The 24766-nt window shown below is 43.1% G+C and overlaps 1 long non-coding RNA gene across 1 annotated transcript in view; it reads right to left on the reverse strand.

The window, feature by feature from the left end:
• Window positions 1–20513, reverse strand: part of LOC102147588 (uncharacterized) — a 452754-nt gene extending 432241 nt beyond the window's left edge. The window contains exons 1-4 of the long non-coding RNA XR_011431371.1: window positions 20344–20513; window positions 19215–19386; window positions 18865–19067; window positions 18255–18310 (exon numbers count right to left, since the gene is read on the reverse strand). This is a non-coding gene — a long non-coding RNA (uncharacterized lncRNA). The remainder of the gene's footprint in view (window positions 1–18254; window positions 18311–18864; window positions 19068–19214; window positions 19387–20343) is intronic.
• Window positions 20514–24766: the final 4253 nt, after the last annotated feature.

Here is a 24766-nt window from a genome sequence, read left to right on the forward strand (position 1 = left end):
ATCGATGTGGACAGACCAGCCAAAGACCAGCCTCTCAGTTTCTACATCATCTCATCTTAGGGTCCTTTACTTCCATTCCAGTGTAGTTACTGCCACACTCCAGAGCTTATCACCAGGAACACTTCAGCCATCCAGATTGTTACAGTCGGACATTCCACCCTTTGGCCTCGTCTCTCATTCTTCTGATTCATATGCCCCTTGTTAACTTTTCAACTCCAGGCCGTTCATTTTCCCACTTACTCCTTGTCTGTCCGTCAAGCTCTTGTTTACATTTCCTCCCTCTCCCGGGTAGACGTGGTGGTCTGTCAGGTAACCCACATCTAAACGGCTCCGCTACTCATGGGCCCCATCCAATCCCTTTTAATCCTTCCTGTCTGGCAAAATCCCATCTCTCTGCCTTTCCCAGAAATGCCTTCCTATAACTAATTGATCACTATTGGATTAAGTCTCACAATGGAGTCTACCGATGCCACAGTAAATTCAGCCCCAGCACTAGCTGGAAATCACTCACTCATTCCACAAAGAATTATCCCATGCTTACTAACATGAGAACAAAACAAATGGAGCCTAGGCCGCTGTTTCCTTACTCCATTCTCTCTCCAGGGACACTCAAATTTATGTCAAATCTCCTTCACTTCCCTCAAATTTAGGCTGTCTCCATTTGCTCAGTAGATGTGCTGGACCACTGATCACAGAGGAACTAGAAGTCATGAGACAGGAACTTTCCGTCAATAAAGCTTCACAAAAACCTTTTCCCGTTCCTCCTTTCCTTCTTTCCTGTTATATGAAAAGAGGTTTCCTTCCTAACCTCAACGATTACACTTCCTGAAATGTCCCTATTGAGAGAGCTAAACCCTCGTCTTGACGGACTGAGCCCCCTTGCCAGGTATCCTCTCGTCCCCTCCCTCTCTTTAGGAGGCACCCAGCTTCTTTCATTATTTTAAGCTTCCTATTACAGAAATGTTTAAACATGCACAGGAGCAGTGGAACTTCCCATGTAGCCCTCACCCCACTTTCACAGTCATCATCTGGCACGTGTGATACGGCCCGTCTCCTACACTACGGTTAAGGGGCAAAAGCCCATGGGAACATCCTGCCATCCGTCTCTCAGGTGTATGCTTTGTGCCCATGTCACAGCTCTCACGTTTCTTTGACATTTACTACCTGTGGAGCTCACTGACCCAAAACAGATGGACAGAGCCATGGGGAGGAAACGCACTGAGCTTCAGATGCTCTGGCCATCAGTTCTGCTCAGCCCTGTAGTCAAGCCTGAGAAGTCACTGAGTTAACTCCTCCCTCCACCCCACGCAGAAAGGAATCTTCCCAAGCAAATGCAGTGCACGGTGTTGCAGTCCCTCAGTCACACAGTGACTGCAGCACGTAGAGAGCACAGAAGGAGAAAACTGTACATGTGATAAGGACTTCACATCACCATGCAAGTGTTTTCAAAGATTTAGAAGAAAGTTTTTTTCCTGTAATACATTTCAAACGAGCTACTGTATGATGAGTTAAACACAGGAGATCAAACACTTTTTTATCTCCTCTCCTTCCCCAAAAGTAAAATATTGCATGAAAAGATGCTCCACATCATTAGTCACCAGGGAAATGCAAATCCAAAGCACTGTGAGATAGCACTGCACACACAGGATGGCTAGAATCAAAAAGTTAGATAATAGCAAGTGTTAGAAGGCCGAGAAACTGAAACCCTTCTATGCTGCTGGTGGGTATGAAAAATGGTGCAGCTGTTTTGGAAAACCGTCTGGCAGTTCCTCAAAAGTTAAACACAGAATTACCATATTACCTAGAAATTCCACTTCTAGCTAGACACTCAAGAGAAATGAAAACATATGTCCACACAAAAACTTGTACACAAATGTCCATAGCAGTATTATTCATGACGGTCAAAAGACGGAAACAACCTAAACGTCCATCAACTGACGAATGGGTAAATAAATTACGGTATATCCACACAAGGTAATATTTTTTGGCAATAAAAAGTACTGATACATGCTACAATATGCACAAACCCTGACAACATTACGCAAAAGTGAAAGAGGCCAGTCATAAATAACCTCATATGATTCCATTCATACGAAATGTCCAGAACAGGGAAATCTAGAGCGAGAGGAAGTAGACTAGTGGTTGCTTAGGGCTGGGGGCATGAGAGGACAGGGGCATGACAGCTAAAGGTTATGAAGTTTCCTTTTGAAGTCATGAAAATGTTTTAAAATTGACTGTGGTGATGGTTACCCACCTGTGAATATACTAAAAATCATGGAAGTATACACTTTAAATGGGTAAGTTGTATAGTAGGTGAACTATATTTCAATCAAGCTGCCAAAACAAGTAAAGGATTTAAAAAGAATAAGGCCCTTGAGGACGACAAGAAGGGGAGAAGATATGACAAAAGATGTCAACAGATTTTTTGAAGACGGAAATCCGGTGCAGGAGTGGTAACTGACTAGCAGAGCAGAGGAAGTGCCGGCAAACCAACTCACGCCACAAAACCCCAGAAGACGGACGACCAGTGGCACCAGATAAGGAAGAAATTAAGGGTTTCATGCTGTACACATGTTGAATATTTTGTTCTTTCCTTTGGTTTTTGTTTTATATTATGTATAATTTAAAAAAAAAAAAATTTTGGGGGGGGGATGCTCTCTTCCAGTATTTTGTGAAACCCTGTTGAAGTGTTAGCACACTTTAAATGTGCAAAGAGGATCCAGGGTTCCTTGCCTGGGACAGAACCTGCGACAACTGTTTTAAAGTCACCATTGCACACTTCTGGGGTCTGGGTACGCTAGCGATGGCAGCTGCGGGAATCAAAGCCAGAAATCTCAAAGGTTAGGCAAAATTTGGGACAACAGCCAACGGTCCATTTTTAAAATGTATGTATTTAAAGATAAACTTGTGGAAAAGTTGCATGGATGGTAAACAACCATATACCCTTTATCCAGGTGTAACCATTAGTATATTGACCCATTTTCGATATCTCTCCACTTTGTCTCTGTCTCCCGTCCCTCCCTCTCCTTTCTCTCTATATCAGCACACACACACACACACACACACACATGAATGTCCACGAATGTGCCATGTCCGCGCCCAGGATCCAAACCGGCGAAACGCTGGGCCACCAAAGTGGAGTGTGCAAACTTAACCACTCGACCATGGGGCCGGCCCCACCTGAAACTATTGTTGGTGGAGCTTATCTTGCTCAGACTTTAAAGGAGGATTTTACAATCATGAGTCCTGGGGACCTTAGGGGCAGTCAGGACCAGACTTGCTATAAAGAAAACAATGCCAGAGAAGCAAAGATACATAGAGGGATTTGTCTGAACAGAGACCTCCTGCAGTCGAGGGAGGGTACATGAGAGGGGTGGGCTTGAAGTGTACCTTCCTTTTGGGTAGAGACGATGGTGAAGCTGTGGATGAGGGAGAAGACAGGGAAAGAAAGGAGCTGTCATTACTGGTAAACCCTCTCACATGGGAGGGAAAGGATTGGGTGTCTGCGGCCAAGATAGATTCATCAGACTCAGCGAGGGAATGCGGGCACGCAAAGGGAGGACACGACACAGGGCTTCATTCCAGCAGTTCAGCACTGAACAATGAAGCTGTAAAAGTTATAACTATTAAATGACTAGCTAGCCTGGGGGGAGATGAAATAAATATATATACACCATCAACAAAAATGACGTTATTGTTTAAAAAGGTACAGAGATGTCAATGGGAATTTTGGGGAAAAGATAGAAAGTAGATGGGGAAAAAATCATAAAACCTTTCATGGAAGAAGTAACCATAGGTGTGATTCAAAAAAAATCTAAAGGTACTGTCAAATAGGATTACAACTGTGCTCAATAGAAGTTATGCTAAAGAGAAGCCTAGTCCCTAAATCAAGATGAGTTTGACCCTGCAGGCCATGGTCCAGCACAATTGCTCTGTAAAATAATGGAAAAGTTTAAAATTTTGCTGGGAGGAGGGGAGTTGGCAGAGAAAAAGAGGGAGCAGCAGGGCGAGACACCGCATGGGTGGAGGGGGCCAGATTTGAGAACCTTTAGAGGCTGACTAGCCTAAGAGGGATTTGGGGAAAAGAAGAACTACCAAACATTTTCAAGTTGTTTGCCCTGGGTCCACGGATGTGCCACGCCCTTGTGGCCCTCTTTCTCAGGCTTTCTGTTGGTTGATACAGGCTACTCTGTGCTCTCACGCTTTTTGCTGATAGTGGATTCTTTTGAGAAGATAATGGGAGGCGGGGCTGCTGCTGAGTATATTTCTGGTTTCATACAGGTAAAAACACATTATGTATGAGGGGAAGTTTTAGTTGAAGGCCGAGTACATCTTGGGGATGTAAATCCCTGGGCACAGGACCGACTTTCAAAGATGACGTGGGGGTCCAAAAGGAGATCACCAAGCAATAAAAGGCTCTTAGGTAATAGCTGGGTAACAGAATAAATAGAAAATTTCACCAAGGTGAAATATATGCTATGGTGAATATGTGGAGTTGGAAGGTAAGTTGGAAGTATCTATAGGGCCTCAGAGGGGTGGACTGATTTGCTGGCCTGGATGGTGGGGGAAGGGTTGTGGGTTCATCACTTCTGTGTTTTCCCCTCCCCGACCTTCAAGAACCTTTGGTGTCTATGCTAAAGCTCTGTGATGTGGGCCTGGAACTCTAGTCTAGAATGTGCACTCTTAACGCCCAGCTGCCTGAGGTGGCAGTGCACTTCTGGTGATGCAGATCACCCTCTTTGTCTGAGGAATGTTAATGCACCATGGCTGAGCTCCAGCTTCAGTTCCTAGGTATTCCCATCCCTGCCTTGCTGTGTGGGGTGGGGCTCCTTCTTCTGTCACTGTGCTACCTAAAGAGGAGTCCATGTTTCCCAAAATTTCGGAAAGAGAGAGACATCAATCAGGTAAGTAAATCAGGTCCCTCAGAGAGAGAGAGCCAAGATGGCGCCGTGAGTAGTCCTCTTTGTCTCTCGCCCTTCGAGTCTACAATTAGTTGGACACTTATCGCTTGACAAAGGATATCCAGACAATCACCCTCTGGTATCAACCAAGAGATTGCAGAGGTTGTTCAGAGGAGTAAGGGTGCCAGGCAGACTCATCTGCCTGTCACCTGTGGCATCACAGGCAAAGCGAGTCAGAAATTTACTCAGCTAGGCAACAGATGCCCCCCAGAGCTGCCTGCAAGGCAAGCTGGTGCCAAACATGAGACAAAGGATGAGAGAGTGAGTCCCAGTGATAGAAGAGCAGGGCGACAGGACAAAAAGATGAAGTCGGAACCCTTTTCCGTGCACAACACGGCCAGGGACATATTCAGGGCCAAGGAGCTCAACGCTCTGCAGTCAAAAACTGGTAATGTGTTGACAACCAGCAAGCCAGGAAGCCCCGACATGAGACGTGGGAATCACAGTAAAATAGAAATTACTGGGACCATTGAAAGCCCTGCACCAAAAAGACAAGTTCCCCAAGACCCGAAGTCATCGGATCTGAAGGAACATCTGTTGAGGGAATTAAAGTCGAAACTAGAGAAGAGGAATCAGAGCCAGGTCCAAGGCCAACACACTGACAGGTCCCCTGCCTCAGAGAGCTTGACTTACAAGGCCTCACTGACTCATGCCCACGGTGTCTCCCCTGGGGACATGGGAGCTTCCCAGGTGCTGCATGTCCATCTGGAGGACAGTGGGATCAGCAGGCAGCAGCGGCAGGAGCCTTGGGTCCCTAAGAAAGACCTAAAGAGGTACGAGGATAAGAAATTCCCACCAGCTACAATGAGAGTGAGCCCTCCGGGCCCCAACAAAGAAGAGCTTGGTGGAGGGGATGCAGGGTTGGGGACATCCCAACCTACCAGAAAGACTTTCGCTACTCAGATCACAGCATCAGAGGGGACGCTTGGGAGCAAGTCTTCCCACACCTCATCACAGAAGGCACAGCCTCCTCCTGAAAGTCTGTTCAGAAAAAAGATGAACCACATTTTTCAATGGCTTCGTCCTGGGACAAAGGGCAAGAACCAAGAACATCCCCAGGAAAAGGGCAGCCCCATATCATCTGCACAGAGCAGAGGCCTGGTTAAAGGGAGAGCTGCCGTTACTGGGACCACCACGGCTCAGAAGACCAGGACGGTCCCTGGGAAGTTCCCAGTGGAGAAACTGGGGCAGCGTTGTGCAGCAGAGGTCACCCGCCCTCAAGAGCCCCTTCCTTCCCTGAGGAAGTTTGTGAAAACTTGGCAGAAGGCCGAAGAACAGGCCCAGGCAGAGCCCGTCCAGGGGCATCCTTCCAACTACAGGGCTCCCTCCTGTAAAGTGCCAAACACTAAGTCCTGCCACCACGTAGAAGTTGTCTTTGCTGGCCAGAATTATCCTACATGTTCTAGACGGATCAGAGACCAGAACAGACACCCTCAGAAAGTCATGGCGTTTAAAGATCAGCTCTTGGATCAGAAGCGTCCCTTATCTGTGCCCCGCAGGGAGCATGTGCCCCATCCAAGCTCCACCTGCAGGCGTCAAGCCGGCCCAGGGGCCTCCAGCTGTTCTCACCACTGCTAAAGGCACTCTGTTTAGGGACCCGTCTCTATGTCAACAGAAAACGCTTTTCCAGCGTTTCGAGAGCGGAAAATTTCCCACCGCAAAATCATTCCTTCTTGTGGAGAATATTAATTCTCCCCAATAAATGATTCTCTAATAATAGTGATGTCTTTTCTGCGTCCTGTGTTGGGGGCATGGGTTTCAGGTAACTCAGGGCTTGTGCTTAGGGAAAAGGAGGAGTGAGTTCAGCTCTTACTGATTGCTTCCTCTGGCTTCTAAAAGGTCACCGGTGCTCTGGAGCTCTTGTTGACCAAGAGATCTCACGTGCCCCCAAAAGCCCACTTCCTCCCTGATGAAGTTTGAGGAGGTGGGCTCTGCCTCCTGCCTCTTCGCTTAGCCTTAACGAAAGTGTAGAGCAGCCCACACCTCCCGCTCACTGAATGTTTTACATCCTTCAGAGAGTAGGGAGGACAGGTGTTCTCTATCCGAAGAGGGTCAAGAATAGGTATGCAATTCATAAAACAACAATGAAGAAAAAACAGTGGCTTCATCATGATTTAGAGGTCAGTGACCAGAGGACCCCACAGGTGGGTGAACCCTGAATGGGATTTGGGGGGGTGGGGGAGGGTATTGCTGCAGTGGATCCTGGGCTGGTGGGGGAGGGGCTAGGAACAGCACAGACACGCCTTAAGAATCTGTCATGTGAGTCATATTAATGTGTTAGGGAAGAATACTTTAAACTTTACATTGAGGTTTCCCTACTGGAAAGGCACCTGGGGGAAGTGGTTCCCCTCTGTAGGTATTTCTTCAGACTGCCAAATGATGTTTTGTTGCGGAGCAACAGCATCCCTCAGCTGCCAGTAGTAACAATGTTGACCAGGTAGCCACCTACCTCCCAGGATAAAATAAAGCTGAGAGTAAGGAAAAGATGACTTGGAGTAAGCGAGGAGGGAAGAAAAAATGAAGAGGGGAAAGAAGGACCTTGCCGGTAGAACAAAGCTTTATGCCTCATCATCCATATGGTGACCCTGTCCTGTTCCCCCCGCCCCCTCCTCAATCTGATCCAGGCATCACCACCTTGAGGCTGATCCAGGCACTGCACAGCACACTGATGCCTTTTTCCTAAAAGGCACGGGGCTGTTCTTTGAATACTAAACAATATCTGCAGGGAGGTCATCAGGCATGGCATCCCCCTCTTTGGGGAAGGTGATCTTGCCGCCTTCCTTCCATCTATGCTTAATAGGAATATGCAAGATCTTGCCCTTAGTGTGTACAGTTCACCTATCAGGATGGACGTGCCGCCTCTGATATTCACGGCCTTGGTGGAGCCATGGTTGGTCTCCCCCAGAACACCTGCAGCTCATGAACCAGAGGTGAGTCGCAGACTATGCACCAGGTTACAGATATATGTGGGTCTCACCATGGGCTGCACACATACCCACCCTTACAATAGGGGTTTGGAGGAAAGGCAACTCCACTTAGACACACTGGGACTCAAAAATTGGCTGAGTGTCAACCGGGGCAAAATTCAAAAAGCATTATGATGGTGAGCGTTAAATACATTAAGTTGTAGATGTCTAAGTAAAATAAAGATGGTTACAAGGGTGGAAAAATAAAATACCAATTTAGTTTTCTAAAAACAACATGATTTTAAAAATGGAAGGGAGGAGAAAAAGGGAAAAATAGAATAAAATGATTGTTCTATAAGTAATAAGAGGGGGTCAAGATATAGGTGACAAACGAAATAAGACTCCGAGTAAGGGAAAGGAATTTGAGGACATTAGAAAAGATACAAGTATAATGGTAATTATTGTAACAAAACCGAACACGCACGCGCGCACACACACACACATACACACTACACAAATGGGGTGAGTATCCCAGAGGGCACTGGAGGTAGTTTTCCCAGAAAGACTTGTGAATGCTAGGTGTTAAAACCAAAACCAAAAACAAAACCGGTGTCCACTACAGCCTCTCTCACTCCACACTTGTATCTTCTTGTCCAGAGTTATGCCATTGAACCCACAATGTCTGAAACTTGAGGTCAAAGAAAGAATGCAGATTCTGTGGAGGTCCTGGGAGGGGGATGGGGCCCAGGGCAGGAGACTTGAAGAGGTGAGGAGGCCATGGAGGGCTCTACCATCGATGTGGACAGACCAGCCAAAGACCAGCCTCTCAGTTTCTACATCATCTCATCTTAGGGTCCTTTACTTCCATTCCAGTGTAGTTACTGCCACACTCCAGAGCTTATCACCAGGAACACTTCAGCCATCCAGATTGTTACAGTCGGACATTCCACCCTTTGGCCTCGTCTCTCATTCTTCTGATTCATATGCCCCTTGTTAACTTTTCAACTCCAGGCCGTTCATTTTCCCACTTACTCCTTGTCTGTCCGTCAAGCTCTTGTTTACATTTCCTCCCTCTCCCGGGTAGACGTGGTGGTCTGTCAGGTAACCCACATCTAAACGGCTCCGCTACTCATGGGCCCCATCCAATCCCTTTTAATCCTTCCTGTCTGGCAAAATCCCATCTCTCTGCCTTTCCCAGAAATGCCTTCCTATAACTAATTGATCACTATTGGATTAAGTCTCACAATGGAGTCTACCGATGCCACAGTAAATTCAGCCCCAGCACTAGCTGGAAATCACTCACTCATTCCACAAAGAATTATCCCATGCTTACTAACATGAGAACAAAACAAATGGAGCCTAGGCCGCTGTTTCCTTACTCCATTCTCTCTCCAGGGACACTCAAATTTATGTCAAATCTCCTTCACTTCCCTCAAATTTAGGCTGTCTCCATTTGCTCAGTAGATGTGCTGGACCACTGATCACAGAGGAACTAGAAGTCATGAGACAGGAACTTTCCGTCAATAAAGCTTCACAAAAACCTTTTCCCGTTCCTCCTTTCCTTCTTTCCTGTTATATGAAAAGAGGTTTCCTTCCTAACCTCAACGATTACACTTCCTGAAATGTCCCTATTGAGAGAGCTAAACCCTCGTCTTGACGGACTGAGCCCCCTTGCCAGGTATCCTCTCGTCCCCTCCCTCTCTTTAGGAGGCACCCAGCTTCTTTCATTATTTTAAGCTTCCTATTACAGAAATGTTTAAACATGCACAGGAGCAGTGGAACTTCCCATGTAGCCCTCACCCCACTTTCACAGTCATCATCTGGCACGTGTGATACGGCCCGTCTCTTTTCAGTCTACTCTCTCTGCGACTGAAATGGCTGCCTATTAAACTCATCAGTGGAATCTGTCATACTGTGTCACTTAAACTTTTTCCATCTGCTTATGGTTTTTACTTTTTTGTCATAGAAAGCCCTGACCTAAATCTCTACTCTTCTTTTATCCTGCTTTCATTTTGACCTTACTACTGCTGAAAATCAACCAAACTCATTCATCACTGTCCCTCCCTCCAAGCTCCATTAACATTTTCCTGTTATCCAGGTTTTTAACATACACTCAAGAGATTGTCAACAAAAATGGACTAAACCTTTACATGGAACTTCTTTACCCCCACATGGGACATTTTCAAGAACAGGAGCTTTCAGATGAATTAACAATGTGGGTAAATTTGTTACCAACGCTAGACTCTCATGCTAAAATATTTTCTACAGCTCAAAACATGGCATAAGGCAGATTCCTATTTAAGAGAAAGGGCCTTCTTTTAAGTTGCCCTGAAGATTCTGAGACTGTCCTTAAGAGCAGTGCTATGAGAGGATAGGAGGCACAATCTCAGTCACCCCAAGAGTTAATTTAAATGGAGAAAGTGAGATGGTTTCCCAAAGCACTGGAATTGATTTTTCCCTGAGTCTCTCCATAGTTGTAGATTCTGATAATCACAGAATATAGAGAAGGAAGAAACTTGGTGTTCCTTCTAACTGCCTCATTTCACAAACCAAGAAATTGAGGATCAGAGACATGAGGTCATTAAAGTCATCCAGTTACTTGGTTGCTTACTTCGACTAGGGTGGTTTCAGAAAGGATGCAGAAAAGTACAAGTATTCGAGAGCTACTTAGGGACTGTATTAATCAACACTGTAATAATCAGCTCTGTGCCCTTGGGTGCTGCGACAGCTGGGGGTCCACTGCTGCAGCTGAGAAATAAAGTGTGAGGAAGAAACAAAAACTGAGGGAGTCCATCGCCACTAGACCTGCCTTATAAGAAATGTCAAAAAGAGCTCTCCTGTCTGAAATGAAAAGGCAAAGGATACAAAGCTTGAAACAAGCTGATAAACAGATAAAATCAGAAAACTGCAACTCGGTATCAGAACATGTTAGTAAACAATTATGATGTAAAGGTTAAAGGGAAAGAATGCATTAAAAATAACAATAACCATTCCAATTTGGTAACAAATTCACAATACAGAAAGAAATAATTTTGACAACAAAAACAGCAAGGGAAGAAGAAAAGGACAGAACTTGCCTAGTCAAATGAAGCATAAACGCTATCAGCAGAAAAAGAACTATCTCATCTGTGAGACCTTTTATACAAACCTCATGGTAACCACAAAACAAAAATTCAGGGCAGAGTCACAAAACATAAAAAAAGAGGAAACTGAAAAACACATCACCAAAAACCATCAAGCTGAAATTGTAGTGAGAAACACAAGGACAAAGAAAGAAAGGAAATATAGAGCAACCATAAAACAAAAGATAAAATGGCAATAGTAAGTCCCTATATATCAATAATCATCCTAAATGTAAAGGGATTCAATGCACCAATGAAAAGACAGAGAGGCTGGACAGGTTAAGAAAAAGACCCAAAAGTGTGCTGCCTCCAGCAGACCCATCTCAGCTCTAAGGAAAAACATAGGCTCAGAGTGAAGGGGTGGAAGATGATACTCCAACCAAATGACAACCAAAAGAAAGCGAGCGTAGCCATAATTCTATCAGACAAAATAGACTTCAAGCCAAAAAAAGGCAAGAGACAAAGATGGGCATTATATAATGATAAAGGGGATAATCCATCAAGAAGACATAACATTTATTAATATATATGCACCTAACGTGGAAGCACCAAAGTCTATAAAACAACTATTAACAGACCTAAAGGGAGAAACTGACAGCAGCACCATAAGAGTAGGGAACTTTAATACCCCTCTTACATCAATGGATAGGTCTTCTAGAGAGAAAAATCAACAAAGAAACGTTGACCTTAAATGAAACACTAGACCAGATGAATTCAATAGATACATATATAATATTCAATCCAAAAGCAGCAGGATATACGTTTTCTCTCAAGTACACATGAAACATTCTCAAAGATACACTGTTGGGAAACAAAACAACTCCCAATAAACTTAAGAACACTGAAAAGATATCAAGCATCTTTTCCAACCACAATGGTATGAAACTAGAAATCAACCACAAGGAGAAAGCTGGAAAAGACACAAATATGTGGAGCCTAAACAAAGTGCTATTCATTGACTATTGGAACAACAACAAAATTAAAGGAGAAATGGAAAAATATCCGGAGACAAATGAAAAGGAAAATACAGTGTACCAAAATCTATTGGATACAGCAAAAGCAGTACTAAGAGGGAAGTTCATAGCAACACAGGCATACCTTGAGAAACAGGAAAAATCTCAAACAAGCAATCTAACAATACATCCAAAAGGATCAGAAAAGAAGAAAATGAAGTGCCCAAAGTCAGGAGAACAAAGGAACTACTAGAGATCAGAGCCGAAATAAATGAAATCGAGACTAAAAGACAATAGAAAAGATCAGCGAAACTAAGAGCTAGTTCTTTCAAAATATAAACAAAATTGACAAACCTTTAGGTAGAATAAGAAAAAAAGAGAGAAGCCTGAAATAAAATCAGAAAGAGAAGAAATCACAAGCAATATAACAGAAATACAAAGGATTACAACAGTATTCTTTATCAATGTTATAAACTACATTAACAAAATGAAGAATAAAAATCACATGATCATCTCAATAGATGCAGAGAAAGCATTTGACAACATTCAGCACACATTTATGATAATAACTCTCAATAAAATAATTATAGAAGGAAAGTACCTCAACATAATAAAGGCCATATATGACAAACCAACAGCTAACATTACACTCAATGGTGTAAACTGATAGCTATCCCTCTAAGAGCAGGAACAAGACAAGGATGCCCACGCTCACCCTTCTTAGTCCTAGCCAGAGCAATCAAGTAAGAAAAATAAATAAAACATATTCAAACTGGAAAGGAAGAAGTAAAACTGTCACTACTTGTGGAGGACGAGATTTAACATGTAGAAAACACTAAAGAATCCATCAAAACACTAAAAACAAACTAGCAGAAATAAAGAATCAAGAATACAATCCTATTTACAATCACAACAAAAAGAATTAAGTGGGTAGGAATAAATTTAACCAATGAGGTGAAAGACCTATACACTGGAAACTATAAGACATTGTTGAAAGAAATTAAAGAAGACACAAAGAAATAGAAGGATATTCTGTGCTCATGGATTAGAAGAACTAACATAGTGAAAAAGTGCATATTACCTAAAGCAATCTACAGATTCAATGTAATCCCTATCAAAACCCCAATGACATTTTTCACAGAAATAGAAAGAAGAATTCTAAAATTTATAGGAAACAACAAAAGTCCCCAAAGAGCCAAAGCACTCTAGAGAAAAAAGAACAAAGCTGGAGGCATCATATTCCCTAATTTCAAAGTATACTATGAAGCTGTATTAATCAAAACAGCACGATACTGGCAGAAAAGCAGACACAGATCAATGGAATAGATTTGATAGCCAAGAAATAAACCCATACATTTAGGAACAGCCAATTTTCAACAAAGGAGCTAAGAACATACAATGGAGAAGGGAAAGTCTCTTCAATAACCACTGTTGGGAAAACGGACAGCCACACGCAAAAGAATGAAAGTAGACCATTACCTTACACCATGCACAAAAATTAACTCAAAATGGATTAAAGACTTGAATGTAAGACCTGAAACCATAAAACTGCAAAGAAGAAAACGTAGGCAGTAAGCTCTTTGCTATCATTCTTAGCAGGATCTTTTGGAATATGTCTCCTCAGGAAGGGGAAACAAAAGAAAAAATAAGCTAATGGGACTACATCAAACTAAAAAGCGTCCGTATGGCAAAGGAAACATCAATAAAATGAAAAGACAACCAGCAATTGGAAGAAGATATCTGCAAATCATTTATCCAATAAGGGGCTGCTATCCAAATTATATAAAGAACTCAACAACAAAAGAACAAACTTAGTCAAGAAATGGGCAGAGGATTTGAACAGACATTTTCCCAAAGATATACAGATGGCCAACAGGCACATGAAAAGGTGTTTAACATCACTAATTATTAGAGAAATACAAATCAAAACCACAATGAGATATCACCTCATGCCCATCAGAATGGCTATGATTAAAAAGACAAGAAATAAGAAGTGTTGGAGAGGGGCCAGTGCCATGGCCGAGTGGTTAAGTTCGTGTGCGCTACTTCAGCGGCCCAGGGTTTTGCCGGTTTGCATCTTGGGCATGTACATGGCACCACTCATCAAGCCATGCTGAGGTGGCATCCCACACAGCACAGCCAGAACGACATACAACTAGAATACACAACTATGTACTGGGAGCGTTTTGGGAGAACAAGAAGGAAAAAAAGATAGACAACAGATGTTAGCTCAGGTGCCAATCTTTACAAAGAAAACAGAAGTGTTGGAGAGGATGTGGAGAAAAGGGAGCCCTCAGACACTGCTGGGGGGAATGTAAATTGGTGCAGCCACTGTGGAAAACAGTACAGACATTCCTCAAAAACTTAAAAGTAGAATGACCAGGCATGACATCAGCATCACAGCGGAGTGAGCTCTTCCCTTAGACTCTCCTCCCTAAGAAACAATGAAAAGGATATTCATAAAGCAACAGAGGACAGGCACACAACACAAAAGACATCTGAGAGACCCATGCAGCCATATGTCTGAAGGTGGAGGTGCTGGACCCCCCCAGGAGGAAGAAGGAGGAAGTAAGGGGATCTCCCCTCCCTCCCCAGCAATGACCTAGGGCACAGGACCATGCACAGCTCTGAGAAAAGAGGGGCCTGGGGGGAGACTCTGTGGGAATGCCTTCACTCTCCAAGTTCCCTCACATCCCATAGGAAAGCTCCACAGAGGAGGCTAAGCTATTGTGGGGCTGTCTTCATGAAGCCAGCACGCCAGGAGGACAGACAGCGAGGGCAAAGAGAGAACACCCACGGGATGGCACATGCAAAAGAAGTGCCCCTCCCCCTGCTGGGCTCACAAGCTCAGCCAGACAGCCAGAGCAAGGGACCCCCTCTAGAGTGCCCGTGCGTACATTAGCAAAGCAGCAGCTACAAGCAGGCAATCGCAGATGGGTCCTGTCAGCATAGATTCCAAAGGACAAGCACAGACACCAGGGATCACAGCAGGCTCAGAATACACAGCTCCTGAACCTCCTCCAGTGGTGGCAGGTGGAATCTGCAACCAGATACTATCTATGCGAAGGCACAAACCTACCCCATCAAATAGTAGCAAGAAATATATTAATAGTCCAGACCAGAAGGAAACTGAAAAGCACCTAGAAATCAATCCTGAAGGCACACAAATTTACAATGTAAACGACAGAGAATTCAAAATAGCTACTAACATTAAAAAACTCGAGTTACAAGAAAATTCAGATAGTTCAATTAAATCAGGAATAAAATTAAGAAACAGAGGGAAGACTTCACAAAAGAGATTGACCCTATAAAGAGAAACCAATCAGAAATGTTGGAGATGAAAAACACAATGAGATAAAGAAAAATCTGGATACCCTGGATTACAGAGCTGACATTATGGAAGACGGAATTAGCAATCTGGAGGACCGAAATACAGAAAGGCTTCAGATGGAGGAGGAGAGAGAATTAAGACTAAAAAGAAACGAAGAAATTCTCTGGGAAATATCTGATTCAATTAGGAAATGCAACATAAAAACTATGGGTATTATAGAGGGAGAAGGGAGGGAGAAAGGAGTAGAAAGTCTGTTCAGACCTGGGAAAGGAGCTGGAATTACAAGTAAAAGACGCTAACAGCACTTCTGATTACATCAATGTAAAAAGACCTACTCCAAGGCATAGAGTAGGAAAACTGGCAAAAGTCAGTGACAAAGAAGAAATATTTTTAAAGGCAGCAAGGCCGCAGAAAATAACTTACAAAGACCATATCAAACTTTCAGGAGATTTCTCAGCAGAATCTTTACAGGCTACGAGAAGGTAGAAGGAGATATCCAAAATTCTGAAAGACAAAAACCTGCAGTCAAGAATACTCTATCCAGGGAAAAATATCCTACAGATATGGTGGAGAAATAAAAACTTTCCCACATAAACGAAAGCTGAGGTAGGTCATCGCCACAAGACACCCCAAACGGGAAATGCTCAAGAAGACCTTCATACCTGAAAAAGAAAAAAAAGAGTTCACAAAGCCTTGAGCAACGAGATAAATAGGCAGCCAAAGTCCGAAAATTGCAGCTCTCTACCAGAACAGGTTAGCAAAAACTTAATTACGACATTAAAGAGGAAGGGAAGGAAAACATCAAAAATAACTATCATCTTGTGATTTTAACCACAAAATCACTACACAAAACAGAATATGTTATGACCAACAAATCAGAGGAAGAGGAAAGGGATGGAACTGGCTTAGACCAAGGAAATGAGAGGCTATCGGAACATTGTATATCTCATCTACGAGATTTTTTATACAAACCTGATGGTAACCACTAAACAAATAATCAGAACAGAGACACAAATGATACGAAAAAAAGAAAACTGAGGGGCTGTCCCAGTGGCATAATGGTTAAGTTCGCATGCTCTGCTTCAGCCACCCAGGGTTTGCAGCTTCAGGTCTCAGGCACAGACCTATGCATCTCTCATTAAGCCCTGCTGTGCTGGCATCCCACATACAAAACACAGAGGAAGACTGCCACCGATGTTAGCTCAGCAACAATCTTCCTCAAGCTAAAAGAGAGGAAGATTGCTTACCGATGTTAGCTCAGGGCCAGTCTTCCTCACACACAAAAAAGAGAACACTGAGAAAACCATCATAGACAACTACCGAACTGAACTGGCAGTCCAAAATACACAAGACGAGAAACGAGGGAAATACAGAACTGGAAAACAAGTGATAAAATGGCAGCATTAAGCCCTTATATATAAATAATCACTCTAAATGTAAATGGATTGAATTCTCCAATCAAAAGACAGAGTGGTGGGATGGATTGAAAAACAAGACTCATCGATATGCTGCCTCCAGGAAACACTCTTAGCTCTAAAGACAAACACAGGCTCAGAGTGAAGGGACGGAAGATGATACTCTAAGCTCACGGCAAACAAAAGAAAGCAGTTATTGCAATACTTATATCAGACACAGTAGACTTCAAGATAAAAAAGGCAATGAGAGACAAAGAGGGGCAGCATACAATGATAAAAGGGACGCTCCAACAAGAAGACATAACACTTATAAATATACGTGTCCCCAACAAAGGAGTACCAAAGTACATAAAGCAACTATTAACAGACCTAAAAAGAGATATTAACAACAACATAGTAGGGGGCCCCAACACTCTACTTACATCAATGGATAGATCATCCAGACAGAAAGTTAACAAGGAAATAGTGGAATTAAATGAAAAACTAGACGAGATGGACTTAATACATATATTTTTCGATCATTCTATCCAAAAATAGCAGAATACACATTCTTCTCAAGTGCACATGGAGCATTCTAAGGACAGACCATATGTTTTGAAACAAGACAGGCCTCAATAAATTTAAGAAGATGGAAATCACATCAAGCATCTTTTCTGACCAAAATGCTATGAGACCAGAAATCAGCTACAGGAAAAAAGCTGGGAAAGTGACAAATATGTGGAGACTACACAACATGCTACTGAACAACCAAGGGATCATTGAAGAAATTAAAAGAGAAATCAAAAAATATCTGGAGACAAATGAAAATGAAAATACACCACACCAACTCATATGGGATGCAGAAAAAGTGGTCCTATGAGGGAAATTCATAGCAATACAGGCCCAGCTTAAAAAACAAGAAAGATCTCAAATAGGCAATCTTAAAATACAGTTAGAAAATGAAGAACCAACAAAGCCCAAAGTCAGCCGAAGGAGGGAAATAATAAAAATCAGAGCAGAAATAAATGAAATTGAAACCAAAAAAAAAAAAAAAAAACCAGCAGAAAAGATCAGTGAAACAAAGAACTGGTTCTTTGAGAAGGTATGCAAAATTGACAAACCCTTAGCCTGACTCTCTAAGAAAAAAAGAGAGAAGGCTCAAATAAATAAAATTAGAAATGAAAGAGGAGAAATTACAACAGATACCACAGAAATATAAAGGATTATAAGAGAATACTATGAAAAACTATATAGCAACAAACTGGACAATCTAGAAGAAACAGATAAATTCTAAAGACTCATACAACTTCCCAAAACTGAATCAAGAAGAAACAGAGAATCTGAATAGCCCGATCACAAGTAAAGAGATTGAAACAGGTAGCTTAGTGGGAAACTACTTCCCCTGACAAGGTTACCCACTCAAAGCTAACAGCCAACATCACCATTAATAGTAAAACACGGTATATTTTTCCTCAACACTGACTTGATTTCTACTATTTCTACTTCTCCTTTTCCTTTAATGCATGGATCCTGCTGAACCTTATAAATCCATTACAATATAAAGCGGGGAATGAATAAAGAGCTCACCTGAGGGATGTTCACTCTCTGGGGCTCCTGGGCGAGTACAGAGGACTGTGGTTCAGCTGAGGGGACAGAAAGGAGACAGGGGTCCTGAGATTTAGCTGTCTTACAGCTCTTAGATTCACCTCCTCAAATCTCAGCACCCCAGTTGGGGATCATCCTCCCCATAGGCACAGGGCCCTCTGGGCCTTGAAAAGGCACAAGAAGGATCATGGACAGGCAGCAACACCTGTCTTTGTGTGATTCTGAAATGACCATGGAGCTGAAATCTGCAGCTTTTTACTGAGTGAACACAAACTTTACTCGATTGATTTAACAATAACGCATGCGTCCTTCTGAATAACAGAAAGAAATCAAAACAGCCGATTAGTTGAATTAAAGTACGCCAAACGACAAGACACTATTCCTTCATTAAAGTTAACTTAGCAGAAAAATAACTCAGTATGCATCATTTATCTATTTTTCTCAGTAATATTATTTAACCCCAGGTATACACAATCCACGGAAAGCCTAGTAAAAGAGATGGGGTGATTTAAGGCAGGAATTTTTAACTGTTCATTTCAGCTGGGAAGTATTTCTCAAAAGGCCCTTTCGATAGATGCTGTTGGTAACTTACCTGTGAGAGAGTGAACTGTCACAAACTGCGTTTCCCTGGACAAGTCACTGAAATTTTCAGGCCCAATGTCTTTAAATCTTTCAAGAGTTAGAAGTAGGTGACCTTGGAAAACTCTTCACAGATCATCATTCTTGGATCCTGTGACATCAGGATAACGTCACTAATGTCACATGTGGTGGTGGACATGTGTGACAGCAGCGCATCTGTAAAGAGCGGGGGCCATTTAAGGGGACTGGAGACAGAACTTCCTCCCTCTGCCTGGTTGTCCCTTACCCCCAGACCTTGCCCTCACGGCTCTCCAACAAAGCAGCCTTTCCTGAGCAGCCTGCCCCTGGGCCACCCCAGCTCACCTCTTCTTCCCAGGGACGGCCCAGATGCCCCACTGTCACACAGTGTGGTGGCTCCTGAAGGTGGCATCATCATCAAGTCTGGTTCATTCTGGGCAGGGGGATCAAGACCTGCTTCTGATCTTGCAAATCTAGCATCTGCTCCTTTCTGGGCTCTTGTCTCTGCTCTGAAGCTCTGGAGAGAGGTCTAAGGTCAGAGGGACGCTCTCTTCCAGCTAAGACTCCCTCACAGAGGGCCCCTGCTTCCCGCCTCACAAGGGCTGGTTTGTTTCAAGGCAACTGGGACATGGATCTGAGAAATAAATTCATTTCAGGGGCAAAAAGCCTGACTCTTGGAATTCATTATAACATTAGACTTCAAGGACAGAAAGCCTGACGATGCAGAGGGGGCCAGACGCCTCTGTCTGACCCAAGGGACCTGAAGTGACACTAGAAATCCCAGGATACATGTGACACACGGTGGGATTCCATCCACATCCTTTCCTTAACATCCCTGGGGACGCAGGGACAGGCCACGTTCCTAAGTGCTGTGAAGGCTGTAATGCCAGTCTTGGGCAGGTGTGACATCAGACAAAGCCTGAGACTGAAGCGAAGCACACCTGCCCTCGAATCCAAATTCCCTGGCTGGGAGCTCCTGACTCGAGCACATCGGGCCACCGAGCCGAGCCTCGGTTTCTGGTGAAGTGGTTGTCAGGGTCCATTAAACTATCCAGTAAAACAACAAAGCGTCCTCTAACTATAACAGCAGTTGTCACTTACTTAAGGCTTCCGACCTGGCACTTGTCTAAAATAGTGATCTATGTTTCCAAACGTCGCCGTGAAACAATTATTAGTATTTATAGATGAGAACCCTGACTCTCGCCCAGGTTCCTTCTGTCGCCCCTGCTTACAGGTGACAGAGCTCGCACTGACCGGGCCTGTAGTGCTCCAGAGCTCGGGCTCCACCGCAGACCCACGGTCACCGTCCGCCTGATAAACGCACTCCTCCCTCCCGCACCCACCGCCGCCGACACGGGCTTCTCTCCGGTCGGGCTGCAGGCGGGCCGGTCACACGATCCTCGGGCACCCAGGACCGCCCCGAACACCTGCGCCCCGGGAGCCCGAGGGCCGGGGTCTCCCCCATCGGCCTTACCCGCTCTGGCGGCCCGCCCGGGTTTATACGCCGCCGCGGGGGGCGACGAGGTCTCAGACACTTCCTGCTCCCATCCCCAAGCACCGGCACACCCTTCCCAGCTAGTCCCTCGCCCTAGGTGCGCACCCTGCCTTTTCCGAGCACACCCCAAAGTTCCCCAACGGTTCTCTGGAGTCCTGAGAAGACGAACGAGGAGGCTACGGCTGCACATGCGCAGAAGGAGCGTGGCGTCCCCTTCCCAGAGTCCAGGCGGTGAACCTCACCTATTTAAAACTACATTTCCCCTAGGCTTCCGCGTCTACATTTCAAGTCACTCTTGGCCTTTCCGCGAAAGCGGGAGGATGGTGTTCTTAAATCTCTCCTGCCCAGGGTCCTCCGAGCCCGAAGAGGTTAAGGGTTAAGCCTGAACTCTGCTGTCAAAGGCAAAGTGTAGTCCGCTATTGGCTCCCGATTAAAACAGCATTTTTTGTTTTCATAAGTCATTTGGAGGTAGTCGGGGAAATTTGAATACGGATTGGATATGGAAAATATTAAAATATTACTTAGATGGTGTGAAAAAAATTGGGAGTTATGTAGGAAAATTGACTTTGTAAAAAGAAAAAGACATGACGACTGAAGTAGTTAAATTACATAGCTGTAAAATTATAATTTTACAATTTTTCAACCTGGGACCTAACCTCCACCCTGTTCCTTTACAGCCGCCGGACCCACCAACCCCTGAGCCCCATCCTGGCGCGCCTGGGGCCCAGTGTGCAGATTCTACTGAGGGTCTGCACAGGTGCTCCAGGGGTGGATGTTTATAGGAAATCTGTTGGGTTTCATACATTAACATTGCTTCTTGCTGATTTCTCTTATTGTTTCATAAATTTTTGTGTTAAATATCTTGGATTTCCATGCACATAGCGACAAGTTTGCTTGCTTTTCGCTGACCTTTATAATTCTTTGTCATTCTTTAGCAAATTACAGATAAAAGCACAAGAATGCTGGTTAAACTATATTAAATCAATCATAATAGACTTTCACATAAAGATCACGAAGGAGAGAAAGTGGTCACAACATATGTCACTTAACAAACATTTATTGAAAACTGACTGTACAATCAACATCATTCTAGGTGCTGGGATAGCAACATCAAATAAAAGAGAGTAAATTCCCTACCCCCATGGAGCTTATGATCAGGGTTGTTGTGGGGCCTATTAGTCAGGGTCCCCTCGAGAAACAGGTGTCAGTTGTCAAGAAACCATGGGACACTTGAGGAGAGTCTAATAAATAGGGCTCTAAAAATGTGGGTAGGGTTAGTGAAGCATCCTGTAACTAGTGTTGGTAGAGAGTTATTATCACCCCCAGGGCTGCAGTGAGAGTAGGTAACGTTATCAGAACTTAGCACAAGAGGCCACCCTTATGAGAGCTGTGGTCTTAGGAAGAGAAACATTGTGAATGCCCATTACATGGCTCAGCACGGAGAGCCAAAGGAATAAATACCCAACACCTCACTTGTTCTCTTCCCTCTGATATCCTATCCTCCGTTAAGCATTTATAAACCCCATTCAATACCTATTCTTAGAATTCCATCCACATATGTCTCTTCTAGACCTTTTTGTCACCAATTTTCCACTCTTATTCTTGTTTAGCCCCCTACTACCTGTCAACTCACTGAGCTACTGGACATAAATCAGTATAAATCGAAACTCAAGCACATGTCAGTTCTTCACAAAGTGAACTAAATATACCTCCTTGAACTCTACCCACTGGGAAGATTTTTTTCACCACACGTTTCAGAACCACCCCTAAGTGAGACTGCAATTGTAGCAGCCATAATTTCCAATGATGCCACCATACACTGGAAACCCAGTTTGAAGGAGAGTTGATGGGTATGTGGCCACAGGTCTCCCTTGGGGACTTTTGGGGAATGTTTAATTGTATATTCTTGTGACCAAGTTATGAGGAATTTTGTCAAAGGGACCCAGCCTTCCCTTTAGTCAAAGCCTCCTGTCTATAAAGTAGGATATATCAAGGATTTAGAAAGAGAATCTGAATCCCTGTTGTGGTGATTTGTGTTCGTTTTTGGCCCACAAGATCCAGAATTTCACATGCATATAGATATAGATCTCAGGAAGCATCTCAGTAGAATACCCATCTGTTTCATTTCAATGAACTTCATGATCCAAGAGCCACCACCACCGATCCCTTCATGTCACCACAAAAGATGGCTGCACATGAGAAACACTCTAAGAGTTTTAAAAAACATTTGTCAGTATCCCATTAGAGAAAATACATATTTCATTGGTATGAAATGCAACATGGGCTGCTCCTGAGTCCACACGGAGTATGCTCATATTGATTAATTTGAGCCTATCCAAACATAATTCATCCTTCCTAATCTAATATGATAAGGATCCACCCCCTTATGTGCTACCTGGTTTCTGCTTTGTTGGGCAAGATCTTGAGCTCCTTTTGTGGGTTTGGTTTTCTAATTTCTGGATTTCTTGCAGTTTTACTCTGAACATAGCTGGTTTTTTATTCCCATTATGGGCCTGGAGCCAGTAAGCAAGTTCGGACAGGGCCTGAGGATAGTGTGTATCCTCTTTCAGGGGTAACTTATACTAGGCTCACCCCTTCGGATTGAGAGAGAGAGAGAGAGAAGTGAGAGAGACACTGTCAGAATTCAGTTACTCTTCACTTCTTTTTCTAAGCTCCTCAAAGCAGTGACTTTTAGTATACCTTAAAGGCCTTAAAATTGCAGAGAGTGTGGCAGGTAGAACAAACTTGAACTGTCTAATAAGCCTCAAAGCTGTGCAGAGGCAAGTGTACACCTGCCAGGCAAAGTGCACAGAGTATAGAATATCTGTTCTGACCAAGCAGGAGTATATGTTTGACCATATCCCTCTCCTCTGATAATAACTTTGGGCTTCCTGGATGCTCGGTAAATCCACGTAAGTGAAGGAATACAATTTCTTCACCTTAATCTTGACCTCACACTGAGTCCATCCTAGCAGTAATTGGGGGAGGTGTACTTACCTGGCATTCACCCTCATATGGGTAGTGATCATTTGATAAAATATTGAGGAACATAATGTCCCTCTTGAAGATATTCTTGTATTCACACCTTATCTGAGTGAGTAATTGAGGCAATCCATTGAGAGCCCCAGTATATTGGATCACTTTTCAAACTGTTCAGACACCTCCATCTGGGAACTGTTTCTCTCTATGCCTGTCAATATTAGATTAGCTTTATCCTTTTAGGGTTTCATGCAAAAGGAATCATACAGTGTATTTTTGTGTGGCTTTTTTTTTTCACTCAGGATAATGATTTTGAGATTCATCGTATAGTTGAATACCAGCAACGAAGGAACAGCCTCACACAGGGAGAAACAACTGCTTATGAAATCAAGGGAGACTCATTGTGCCCAACGAGTTCAGCTATATCTGAATCCAAATACATGTAATCATTCCAATTTCCAGGTTCCCGGACTTTCCCAGTAAATGTCCCAAATCTCATCTAATACACCTCCTCAAATTGGGGATCTAATAGTTCTTGTAATTTTTTGAAGAAATAATGTCCCAAACTTCCCAAAGTTGATGAAACAATGTTAATTTACACATCCAAGAAGCTTACTGGACTCCAAGTAGGATAAATACAAAGATATAGTTTTACCTGGACACATCATAGTCAAACTGTTGGAAGCCACACACAAAGAGAAAATCTTAAAAGAAGAAAGAGCAAAACAACTGAACATGTACAGGAGAGCATCAACGTAAATAATATCTAACTGCTCATCAGAGAAAAGAGACCCTAGAAGGCAGAGAAATGGCATATTCAAAATACTGAAAGAAAACATGGTAACGAAGAATTTTTTTATCCGGCAAGACTATCCACTAAGTATAAAGGTAAAATAAGGACATTCTTAAATTTAAAAAGACTGGAAGAATTTCTTGATATCAGAACTGAATTGTGAGAAATACTAAAGGAAATTCTTTGGGCTGGAGGAAAATGACATCAGACAGTACCTCGAATCAGCTGGAAGAAATTAAGAGAGCCAGAAGTAATAAATTTCTGGGTTTTAAAAAAAAATCTATAAATATATTTTCTCATTTCTTCTGTTAAATTCTTTAAAAGACACGAGATTGTACAAAGAAATAATTGTAACACTGTAGTATTGGTTTTGTAACATACATAGATATAATATATATAAAAATAATAGCACAAGAGGGGAAAGTAATAGAGTTACATTGGAGGAAACATTCCATATTTCATAGGAATTAAGTTAATATTCGTTTGAAATAGACCATAGTGAGTTAAAATGCATATTGGAATCCCTAGCACAGACACTAGGAAAATAGCTCAAAAACAGTAAAAAATATTCAATAGAGGAATTAAAATGATGTCCTGAAAGATTTATTTAGCACAAAAGAAGTTAATAAA

Source organism: Equus caballus, chromosome 23 (assembly GCF_041296265.1).
Source record: "Equus caballus isolate H_3958 breed thoroughbred chromosome 23, TB-T2T, whole genome shotgun sequence".
NCBI lineage: Eukaryota > Metazoa > Chordata > Mammalia > Perissodactyla > Equidae > Equus > Equus caballus.